This window comes from Anolis carolinensis, chromosome 3 (genome assembly GCF_035594765.1).
Source record: "Anolis carolinensis isolate JA03-04 chromosome 3, rAnoCar3.1.pri, whole genome shotgun sequence".
Classification (NCBI taxonomy): domain Eukaryota; kingdom Metazoa; phylum Chordata; class Lepidosauria; order Squamata; family Dactyloidae; genus Anolis; species Anolis carolinensis.
Genome location: NC_085843.1, coordinates 98,176,919 through 98,189,740, shown reverse-complemented (window position 1 = coordinate 98,189,740; position 12,822 = coordinate 98,176,919). Strand labels below are relative to the sequence as shown.

At 38.0% G+C, this 12,822-nt stretch overlaps 1 protein-coding gene across 2 annotated transcripts in view; it reads right to left on the bottom strand.

The window, feature by feature from the left end:
• scml2 (Scm polycomb group protein like 2) overlaps positions 1-11,743 on the bottom strand; it is a 60,398-nt gene extending 48,655 nt beyond the window's left edge. The window contains exon 1 of one of the 2 annotated variants that reach the window (XM_016992387.2): positions 11,494-11,743. The gene's annotated coding sequence lies outside the window, so the exon portion shown is untranslated. The remainder of the gene's footprint in view (positions 1-11,493) is intronic. The other variant, XM_008107285.3, reaches the window with a different exon arrangement.
• Between the last annotated feature and the right edge of the window lie 1,079 nt (positions 11,744-12,822).

Genomic DNA, 12,822 nt, shown 5'->3' with positions numbered 1-12,822 from the left:
TTTGGACTTCAGATCCCATAATTCCTAACAGCTGGTAAGCTGGCTAGGATTTCTGGGAGCTGAAGTCCAAAACACCTGGAGGGGCACAGTCCGAGAAACAGTAGTCTAAACTATATCAATACAATGTGCAGATTTAAATTACTGTTAATGTTGAAATTTCTCAGATCATTTAATTTATATTTTGTACATGAAATCTATCTCAAAATGCATTTGCTTGGATTTCCTAATGAATTGGAACATATTCACACTATCTGAGACACAATGTTATTACCCAGGTGAAAAAGGATGAAATTGTGTAATCCTGACAAAATTATTTTAAAGAAAAAAAAGTATACATGATGCAAAATTTTTGAATTTTTTATACATAAATTCAAAATCGCTTTTCATATACTTTAAAAACTTAATTGTTGGAGTAGAGAGGCTGTTTGAGACCAGTTTTTTTAATTGCTCCCAATTTAATAAATGTCTAAATGCTTGTATTTAGCTGACTGAAGTGACTTTAAATTTTAAAGGGCAGAATTAATTTTTCCTTATTCTGCTTTAAAAAACTGAATAAAGAAATGACTACATTTCACCAATCTACATAAAGCAGACCAAAATGAGGTTGGCTTTATAACCCTTTACCCTGCATATTAACACATAAACCTTCACGTAGCACTGATTTTTACCCATTTACAGGTAAGAGCTAAAAGGTTTTTGGTAAAGATTATAATGCTACTGAAGGATATCACACCAAAGGTGTAAATGTGTCCTTTGAAATGTACATTTTCAACCTTTATATTGATGGCATTTGATCCGTCAAAACATTAGCTCTTCTGGTAAGTGTACATGACTAGTTATCCACTGAGCATAAAACAAACAGTTCATTTCAGAGTCATTTTAAAGACTAACATATTTTTAGGCTTCAGTTATAAAGCATATCCCTGATAATTAGAGGGAGGTGAGCCTAAGCAAAATAAGGCTGCAGTGATTCACTCAATTTTGCATTTACAAAAATTCTATTCTAATAGAATAAATAAAATGCAGAATTACAGGCAGTACAACAAAAAAAGCAAGTAATAATTACTATATTTCAGTACAGGGTCTGCTATGTAACAAAGTTAAAAACTTCACCAACCGTTTACGAAGCATTTTACATTAACATTATGAATCCTTCTGATTTTTCCAAAGGTTCCAAACAACACTGATTGAGAGCTCTATTAACTAATGAATAAAGAAGTAGTTTTTACCCAAAACTTGACAACCAAGTTGTACCACTTCAATTATGACATTCCTGATTCTAAATTATAACTAACATTGTGTAGTGAATACTGTGATTTTCTTTGACAAAGATGCTTATTAAAATCCCTACTATGGCAAAAAAGTGTTAGAATGGGTAAATGAGATTGTTCCTTGTAAATTATCCTGATCTCTATGAAAGAAGGGTATTGTATCATCCAAAATACATCTGTGTCAAACAACTGACCTGGTTAAAACATGGATGTATTGAAGAGGAAGAAATGGGCAAAACCATTCTTGAGTATGCTTTACCTTTAAAAACCCTATGAAATCAATGGGTTGGCATGAGTCAAAAGCTGACCTGAAGGCACATACACAGATAAAAATACTTAATCTAAATTAAAAATGCCTGTTGCCATCAAATGTTTTAATTAAATTTCTCCTTCTTTTGTTCAAAGTTCTCCTTTAGAGAACATTCTTAAAGAGCAAAAGCTTCCCAAATTCTGAATGTCATTTGATATATACCCAAACATCCCATAATTTGCCTATGTGATGCTATGCTCTATCTGTGATTTAATCAGCAATCAACATCACAATGTGATACAGGAACATTTTCTATTGCCTGAAGATTGTGGAAATGCTTTTCAGAAAAAAAATATACAAAATACTTTGAAGCATGTTGGACTAGATCAGGGGTCCTCAAACTTTTTAAGTGGAGGGCCGATTCACAGTCCCTCAGACTGTTGAGGGGGCGGACTATGATGAAATAGTAAAAAATTAGGATTGTTGTTGTTGTGTGCCTTCAAGTCATTTCAGACTTAGGTCAACCCTAAGTCTAAAGTTTAGGACAGAGGCCAGGTAAATGACATTTGAGGGACGCATCCAGCCCATGGGCCTTAGTTTGGGGATCTCTGATCTACGTAGATGATCTCATAAGACCATAGGTAAGCAAAGACACCTCCAAAGACCATCCATATGGTTTCATAAGACCATAGTAAGGAAAGGGGCCCCCAAAGGCCATCTAGATGATCTCATCAGGCCATCAGAAGACTATAGGTAAGGAAAGGGACCCTCAAAGACCATCTAGATGGTTTCGTAAGACCATAGGTAAGGAAAGGGGGCCCCAAAGGGCATCTAGACAATCTCATAAAACCATAGGTAAGGAAAGGGACCCTCAAAGGCCATCTAGACAGTCTCATAGGACCATAGGTAAGGAAAGTGACCTCCAAAAGCCATCTAGATGGTCTCATAAGGCTGTAGCTAAGCAAAGAGACCTTCAAAGACCATCTAGACGATCTCATAAGGCCATAAGTAAGCAAAGAGACCTCCAAAGACCAGGTAGTCTTAGGTCAGCCCTAAGTCTAAAGTTTAGGACAGGGGCCAGGTAAATGACCTTGGAGGGCCACATCTGGCCCACGGGCCTTAGTTTGGGGACCCCTGGACTAGATGGTCCTTGCAATCTCTTTCAATCATGATAAATCCTAGTTATATGTATTATGGAATTATTGGATGCTGCATAGAATATTGCTTAATATTTCTACATAACATAGCTGAAATAGAACTTGGAAAACAATAATAATTTTTGTTTTCTTGTAAAGGGATGAGGTGTAACCAATCCATCTTATGCATGTTTAAGGTGTATAATACTGTAGTCAATAGGAAGTGTTGCCTTGACACTTCAAACAAAATAATAGGAACTAGAAATTAAATATACAGTAGAGTCTCACTTATCTAAGCTAAACGGGCTGGCAGAAGCTTGGATAAGTGAATATCTTGGATAATAAGGAGATATTAAGGAAAAGCCTATTAAACATCAAATTAGATTATGATTTTACAAATTAAGCACCAAAACATCATGTTTTACAACAAATTTGACAGAAAAAGCAGTTCAATACGCAGTAATGTTATGTTGTAATTACTGTATTTACTAATTTAGCACCAAAATATCATGATATATTGAAAACATTGAGTACAAAAATGGCTTGGATAATCCAGAACATTGGATAAGCGAAGCTTGGATTAGTAAGACTCTACTGTATTTTCAAATGAAATTTGAAAATTAAACTATGCAAAAATAACTTCTCTGTGTATTCATGAAAAGTAAATATAATAATTAAACTATGAAACATCCAAACCTTGCAAAACTAAAGAAGGCCCTTGGAATCTGCTGAAGTTTGGTTCCAAGTCTTCCCATGAATACCAAAATCCATGGATGCTCAAGTCCCATTATATATAATGGTATAGTAAAATGGTGTTCCATATAAACCAGCAAAATCATGAAAAGATACACAGATGCTTAGAATTTCAAAGTATTATGGAATACATCTATAAAAAAATAATTACAAATAACCACAAACTGAATACAAAGCTTTGAATCACACTTGATTTGATTTGCTCATGTATGCAAAGCAAATCTCACTGATGTCTATCCTTGTTGATTCAATTTATATTTTGTAATGAACCTGAAACAGAGTATTGATTCCTGAGCCTAGTAAGTGGTCTGTAAGCTGTAGATATTGTTATAGCTAAGTAGGTACAGTATTCTGAATGCAAAACAACTGACTCTCATGAGATAGCAGAACATATTTAGTATTAATTCCATTTTATTTTTTTAAGAACTCCTTATATTCCAATTTGAGCTTAACATTTCCATTGACACTGACATCACTGTGAATAAATGTTAACTGGATTATGTACAGAAGAATAGGTAAAATAATCTCAGAATTTATTCATACAATTTCTTGATTCTGTGTATGTTGTCACTGAGGGGCTCAATTTAAACACCCAACTCAAGCTAATTATTCTCCCAAAATAAAATCTCTACATTTTACCTAAATTGTCAGACTTTAGTACCATTATAACAAATATTTTACACCGTACATCATAATACAGATATTATATAACTTTATTACACTATATTACATTCTGTGAAAACAAACATACTTTATTTTATGTTATTCTAAACAAATGTGTCATTTGGAAATATAGCCTATATCTGAGGAATTTTACAATTACAGTAGAATCTCACTTATCCAACATAAATGGGCCGGCAGAATGTTGGATAAGCGAATATGTTGGATAATAAGGAGGGATTAAGGAAAAGCTTATTAAACATCAAGTTAGATTATAATTTTACAAATGAAGCACCAAAACATCATGTTAGACAACAAATTTGACAGAAAAAGTAGTTCAATATGCAGTAATGCTATGTAGGAATTACTGTATTTATGAATTTAGCACCAAAATATCAAAATGTATTGAAAACATTGACTACAAAAATGCATTGGATAATCCAGAATGTTGGATAAATGAATGTTGGATAAGTGAGACTCTACTGTATTTTAATTTTTTAATCAGTGTTACAACAAAGACTGCTGAAGTTTTTGCAACATAATATCCAAAACAATTTATAGCCATGGATAAGTGAAAATATCAAAGTAATTGGTAACTTGTGTGTCTGGGAAAAACTTTCTAGTCATACCATTCAAATTTTATCTTAATTGTAGTGAACAATACATCAGAAGATTTATGAATTTTAAATGCTCAAATATATAATTTAATGAAAATTTCCATCTCCCATAGCTTACTTGCTCATGAGTTCAGAGAAAAAGAGCAAAGAATATGTATCTCACTGCAATTTATACACTGAAGAAATAAGAATTAGAAAAAACATTATGTGCTTTATACTTAAAGATGTAAGATTCCTTCCCCAAATATTACTCAAGTCGCACTGAAATGAGTTAAATGGAGCTAGGAAAATTCCTATTTGCTTCATTACTATGTTCACAAGAAAATCTCCAGAGCTTCTTTTTTCCAGCTTGGATAAAACATTTCAAGAATCGGAAACATCAACAAGACACTCTTTCAATTCTTTCAAATTGGAGAAAAATCCACTGTCCCTGTTTAATGCATTCTTAGAATGAGTTAAACAAGTAAAATGTAGCCCTCTCCTGCTACATTTTTCTCAAAAGGTGTAAAACTGTTCAAACATAACTCCTACTAAAGACACTCCAGTAAGGATTGCCAGAATGAAAACAGTCGAGGGCTTCTGTACCCTAATTTAACTGATGTATAGAATTATTTTCAGCAAGTACTGCTTGTTAACTAGCTGTGTGACAAACAACAATGACCTCTTCTATACAACCATTAAAGTTTTTACCAATTTTCACCTAGCAATCCTAGCCTCAGTGTCTCTATTAAAATAATCCACCTTCTCCAGCTTCCCTGGCATTGTATTGTAAACCGGTTGCCTTTTTCACATTCGAACACTTTGAGACTTTAATCACCTGGACTAACAGGTTTACGAAACCTTCCATTTGGGTCATTTTTTGTATACGCATTACATTTGAGATATCAACATCAACTTTTTATGAATATCAATATAAAAAATACATTTCTTCTGTCCCATATATTCCTGTTGCAATACTGTCATTTTCTAGCCTAGGTTATACTGAATCAGTGATGAGAAGGGAGCGATATTAACAGTATTTATGAATCTGTATTGACTGACTACAAACATCCAATTTGGTTGAGAGATTTGCCCTGAAGAAAATAGTTTGTCTGAAGCATGTAGGCAATATATATATATATATATATATATATATATATATATATATATATATATGCTTGATATGATTTAGATGTAAAAAGAAATGTAGACATAAAATAGTTTGGCAGAGGTGGTTTACAATCTAGTGAACAAGGTATTAAATTTTGTCTCCATATAATCTACAGTGCAATACATCATCTTCTACTCCATTTACTCCGACCTACCGTTTCACACTATACAATTATAATACTACTGTATATTCCACTTTAACTGCCATGGCTCCAATGGGGTTCTGAAATTTATAGTCTGACGAGGCATTAGAGCTTTCTGCATAAGAACTCAAAACACTCCTCCCTAAAATTGCAAATCTCAAGATTTCAAGTTAGAGAACCACAGTAGTTAAAGTGGAATCCTGTTGCTATAATTATGTAGTGTGAAAGGGCCCCTAAAGTTTCACTCAAGGAACTTCTGAATATCTCTAATGCTGCAAGCTATTAAATGTGTATAGCATTATCTTTAATGGTTTAACAAATGAGGATGGACAACTGATTGCAACTCCCTTTTGTATAATGGTACAGCACAGGTATGGATGGATCTTTTAGCTGAAATAACTTGCCACATTGTAGCTTTTGTAGACCACTGCATCCACCAATTCTAGATTTATTGTCTTTTACCCCAGCCCTTGTCCATAAAGGTTCCTGGAGTGTTACCTTGTAAACCACTTCACCTTCCTAGCTACTGAAGTCACAAATGCAATTATCATTTAGCTCAGTCATCTCTTACAATTCATTCAAATAAAACTGAAAGAAAGATAATGCAGTAACAGACTCAAGTAATATTTGTTAAACAAGAAAACAGACCATTTCAATCATGTGAATATTATTACTGATAGTGTAGTTTGGGTTTTTTACACTTTCAGTATTAAATACTTGGAACTGGGCAATATATACTGTATTCAATTAGAAAGCTAAAAGTAGAACTGCTAGCTACCACTGCAAATTCTAGCATGCTATTTTAACTTTAGATAGCAGAGACATAGATGTTAGCACAAATAATATCTACAAAATTTACATTTTCCTTTATAGAAATCTGTTCTCCTGTCATATATTTTAAACAAATTACCATATAACATTTATTTACTTATTTATTTATTTACTATTTTTCTACTCCACTCTTCTCACCCCAAAGGGGACTCAGAGTAGCTTACAATTTGGCCACTGTAATTGCCATATTGCAAATACACAGTGTATAAATATAATACAAAACAAATCAAAGCACATATAACATAAAATACAAGACAAAAAATCACACAAAGCATAATAACATCCAGAAATAAGATACAATAGAATCTCACTTATCCAAAATTCTGGATTATCCAATGCATTTTTGTAGTCAATGTTTTCAATACCTCGTGATATTTTGGTGCTAAATTCGTAAATACAGTAATTACTAAATAGCATTACTGTGTATTGAATTACGTTTTCTGTCAAATTTGTTGTATAACATGATGTTTTGGTGCTTAATTTGTAAAATCATAACCTAATTTGATATTTAATAGGCTTTTCCTTAATCCCTCATTATCCAACATATTCGCTTATCCAACGTTCTGCCGGCCCGTTTATGTTGGATAAATGAAACTCTACTGTATTAAATATTAAGCATTAAAAACATTTAAAACCAATTATAATTATTGTGGAGGCCTATCAATTAAAAAGTATATTTCACTAAGCTCAGTCATCAGTGATAAACATGAGACATCGAGAAAATTAAGAGACGTCTCCATAAAATAAATAAATGAAATTAATGATTAATGAAGTTAATTATTATTTTCTACTGTGGATAAATGAAGCTAAAACAACTACTGAAGGATTATTTTGTGGATAACTGTGTATCTAAGGATATGTGATGGCAGGAAGAAGACAGATACTAACATGTTTTAAGCTACAATAAGTAACTACTGAAAACACACACCTGAAAGTTCATTTTATTACTGAAGTTTAACCAAGCATGAAATGTAGCTATATAAACTGAGGCTCCCCTTAATTACTACCATGTGGCAATCTGGGTTGATACTGGTTGAGCCATGCAGAAGCTAATACATAAAATATTTTCACAGCAAAAATGAAGTTTAATTTCTGATTGGAGCTAAAACGTATTCAGCATCTTTCTGCAAACCCTAATCCCTACACAGTCATCTTAACCACAATACTTTCATGTCAATCCCATAATGCTTATTTCCACTTTGGGTACAAGCCACAGAAAATTAAGTCCCTGTAATCCAAATGAAATCAGTGGTGCTTAAGCACTTACAATTTTCTACACTGTGCTCTTATGTAAAGGATAATGGTTTTACAGTATATAATTACAGCAGTGTGTGAATTTACATTTGAGTTATCAATAAGTTTCCCCAGATCTCAAAGGGAAGCACTAAGGATTATCAGAATAAAAACAATCACAGTGAACCTATCTTCAAGGATACTTTTCAATTTGTGATTTATTTTATTCTGAAGTTACAAATACTCCCTCCACTCCACAGTAATTTCAAGAAATCATTTTTGTTTGTACCTTAATAAATCTATTAGTCTGTAAGTTTCCAAATGAGTTCAATGAGGCTTGTGCATCTGTATGTGCCTTCAAAATGATTTATGGTGAACCTCCACTAATTTCATAGGGTTTTATTAGGTAAGGAATACTTGGAGGTTGTTTGGCATGAAAATGCATAAGATCAAAAGTGTCTTGAAATATGGAATTTCCCAACCCTTGGATTTTGGAATACCTTTATTTGCATATACTGTACATACAAAATCAAGATGTCTGGGAGATGGGATCCAGTCTAAAGATGGAATTCATTTATGATTCAACAGCATTGTATACAAACGGCCTGAAAATTCTAGAATTTTTACCGGTAAATAATTTTGTGTATGACACAAAGTTTGTGTAAATTGTACAATAAAAAAATTAAGATTTTACTATCTCAGCCACCCATGTGAACTATATCACATTTTGGAATATTTTTGATTTTGGAATTCTGAATAAGGGTTGCTCAATTAAAAAACAACAACATGAAGTGTTGCAAACTTATACTATCACTTTAAGCTAGGCATGGGCAAACTTGGGCCCTCCAGGCATTTTGGACTTCACCTCCCACAATGCCTAACAACCTAATTGTGGGAGTTGTAGTCCAAAACACCGGAAGGGCGAGGTTTGCCCATGCCTGCACTAAGCATACATGCAGAGATCTGGGAGTTAGGCATATTTTAGCCTGAATTTAGGTGTGCCCTGGTCAGCAAGATAGTCTTCAGGTCACAAAAAAGTTGCAAACAGTAGCATCTGGTCTTGAATGAAATGAATGGGAGTTGGCTTTACAGGAAAAGCATATTTATGAGGGGTGGCACAAAACATTTTAGATATTTCCTGATACCAGAATTGTTCCTGCACAACATACTATTTTGAGGCAGCTTGGGGATAGGGGTAGCCTTTACAAACCTGGATCTCAAGACACTTTAGGCCTAGCCCTAACCATATCAATAGTCATCTGCACTGTAGAATGAATGCAGTTTGACACCACCTTAACTATCATAGCTTAATGCTATGAAAGCCTGAGACTTGTAATCTGGTGAGGCACTGGTACTCCTTTTAGAGAAGACTAAGGACCTTGCCAAACTACAACTGTCAGAATCCCACAAGATTGGACCATGGCAGTTGAAGTGTTATCAAACTGCATTAATTCTACAATGTAGGACAGGCATGGGCAAACTTCAGCCCTCCAGGTGTTTTGGATTTCAACTTCCACAATTCCTAACAGCATCCTGGCTGTTAGGAATTGTTGAAGTCCAAAACACTTGGAGGGCTGAAGTTTGTCCATGCTTGGTGTAGGGGGAAACTAGGTGTGTCTTCTCTCAGCCTCCTGTCAAAAAGCCTCCTGTCAAAGACAAAAGTGTGACTGACCACAGCCCTTTGCCGAAAATGGGAGGGGAAACTCAAACATTTCAACATCTTTCTGTGAGGAAGCCAAAACAAAAATACCCCTCTTCCCCCCCCCCCACACACACACACCCCAACATCTGCCCTGCGATTACTCTTGCCCTTCTTCCCACAAGTTTTAAAAAAGTCAAAGTGGGACCCCGAAAGGAGAGGGGGCAAGGCAGGCAGGTCCCTTGAATACCACTGCAGAATGTCTGACTCCACTTTACCACCATGGCTCAATGCTTTGGAATCATGGGAGCTGTCATTTCGTGAGGCACAACTACAACTCCCATGACAAAACTACAACTTCCACTATTCCCTACACCTCAGCAGTGGCTAAGAGGTTGCCATCGCTCCCTTCCTACTTCTCCCCCTCATATTTGACAAATAAAGCAGTCTGGGTCCTATCGGCTGTTAGGAATTGTGAGAATTGGAAGTCCAAAACACCTGGAAGGATGAAGTTTGCCCATGCCGATCAATACTATAGAACAGTGGTTCCCAACCTTTGGGCTTCCAAATGTTTTGGACTTCAGCTCCCACAGTTCCTAACAGCTGGTGAGCTAGCTGGGATTTCTGGGAATTGAAGTCTAAAACACCTGGAGGCTCAAAGGCTGGGAATCACTGCAATGTGGTCCGACTTTTATCTGCCATGGATCAATGCTAGGGAATCCTGGGAGTTGTAGTTGAAGGGCCAAGGTTTGCCCATGCCTGTCTTATACTGTAGAAGTGGTTTTCACCCTGTGGGTCCCCAGATGTTTGGCCTTCAACTCCCAGAAATCCTAACAGCTGGCAAACTGGGTGGGATTTCTGGGCCCAAACACCTGGGAACCCACAGGTTGAGAACCACTGCTGTAGAATGAATGCAGTTTGATCACACTTCAACTGCCATGGCCCAATGCTATGGGATCCTGGCAGTTGTAGTTTGGCAAGGTCCTTAGTCTTCTCAGCTAAAGAGTAGTCCCACAAAAAACTATAACTCCCAGACTTCCAGTCAAAGCCGTGTCAAATGGAATCCAGGGAGCTGTCCTGAGTTCGGTGAGGCACCAGCGCTCTTTGAGTCCTTGTACAACTACAACTCCCAAAATCCTTGCGCCAGGGCGGTTAAATAGCATTAATTATAATAATTATTCAGTGTAGATCAGGCCTGGGCAAACTTCGGCCCTCCGGGTGTTTTGGACTACAACTCCCACAATTCCTAACGTAGTCCAAAACACCCGGAGGGCCGAAGTTTGCCCATGCCTGGTGTAGATACACACGCGCGCCTTCAGAAAGGGGTCCAACCGCCCTGACCCTGGAGCCGGGGCCTCCTGGAGAAGGAGAAGAAGGCGCGCAAGAGAAAGAAGAGAGGGGTTTTTTAGAGGAAGGAAAGAGAAAGCCCCCCGGCGAGCAGCAGCCTCTCCCCGAAGAGGAATGCGATCCCCTTCCTCTCCCTTTTGATGGCAGGAAAGGTGGGCACGGAGGAGGGGAGGAGGACAAGGCAGGAGGGGGAAGGAACGGCGGCACCGCTTCTTCCCTCATGGAGAGCGAGAGAGAGAGAGACCCAGAGAGAGAGAGAGAAACAGCCGCCTGCCCTCCTTCCTTCCTGCCTGCCTTCCCTACCGCACTGCTTCCCCTTCCACTGCCCGCGCTTTCCCCAAGAAAGGGGAAGAGGAGGAGGAGGAGGAGGAAGCCTCCTCGCCTGGCTCTCCTGCTTCTCCCTCTCCCCAGCGGGAAGGACGAGGCCCCGCTCCTTGGCGCCGAGCCCTTCCTCCTGCGCTCACCTCACGGCGTGAAGGCTGCGGCGGCGGCGGCGGGGCGGCAACTGCGCCGGGATTCAAGCCGCCTCTGCCTCCTCCGCCATGTTCCTGGGGTGCCGCGCATGCCCGGCAGCGGCCCCGGGGGCTTCCCTCCGCCTTCTTGCGCCCTCCTTCCCTGACAAGGGGGCGGGGGTGCGAGAGGGGGCGCCGCCATTCCCGCCTCCTCCGCCCCGGCAGGCGCCCGGCCCCTCGCTTCCGAGGCGCGCTTGGCGAGAGAGAGAGAGAGGGAGGGAGAGGGGAAACACCCGCCAAAGGGGTCCTGTCAGGCAGACCCAGCAGGGCCCACAAAGCTCCCCCCTCCTTAAAGTCTCCTCATGTTTCTGAGGGAACACCACTCCCACAGCCTTGCTTTGATCCTAACACATCCTATGAGTGTTAGGATCAGCACCCATAGCCACCTTAAAATTACCTCATGTTTCTGAGGCATCATATTGTCGTTTGATCATCCTATGAGCCAGACTCAGCATCCATAGAGCACTCCTCAAAAAGTCACCTTAACATTACCTCATGTTTCCGAGGGAACACAATTCAAATCGCATTGGTTTGATCATCCTATGGGTGTATATCAGCCAGACTCGGCATCCAGAAAGCACCCTTCACAAAAGCACTTTAGAACTACTCATGTTTATGAGGGAACACAATTCAAATACAGTAGAGTCTCACTTATCCAACATAAACGGGCCGGCAGAACATTGGATAAGCGAATATGTTGGATAATAAGGAGGGATTAAGGAAAAGCCTATTAAACATCAAATTAGGTTATGATTTTACAAATTAAGCACCAAAACATCATGTTGTACAACAAGTTTGACAGAAAAAGTAGTTCAATACGCAGTAATTCTATGTAGCAATTACTGTATTTATGAATTTAGCACCAAAATATCACGATGTATTGAAAACATTGACTACAAAAATGTGTTGGATAATCCAGAACGTTGGATAAGCGAGTGTTGGATGAGTGAGACTCTACTGTAGTATTGGTTTGATACTAACACAGTGAGTGTATGTCAGAAAACAAACCCCTCCAAAACCACCCAAAAATTACCTCATGTTCAAAGCAGCCCTCCCAAAGACACTTTAAAATAAAGCATGCCACTCTAAAGACACATTAAAGTCACCTCACGTTTCACGTTGCAATTGATCACCTTGATTAGCATTGAATAGCCTTGTAGCTTCAAAGCTTGGCTGCTTCCATCCTGGGGGAATACCATGTCAAACTACACTGAGAAGTCATTGAAATCTACAAGCATGTGGACAATTTCAACAGAAAGGGAGAAACCATGAAAATGAACA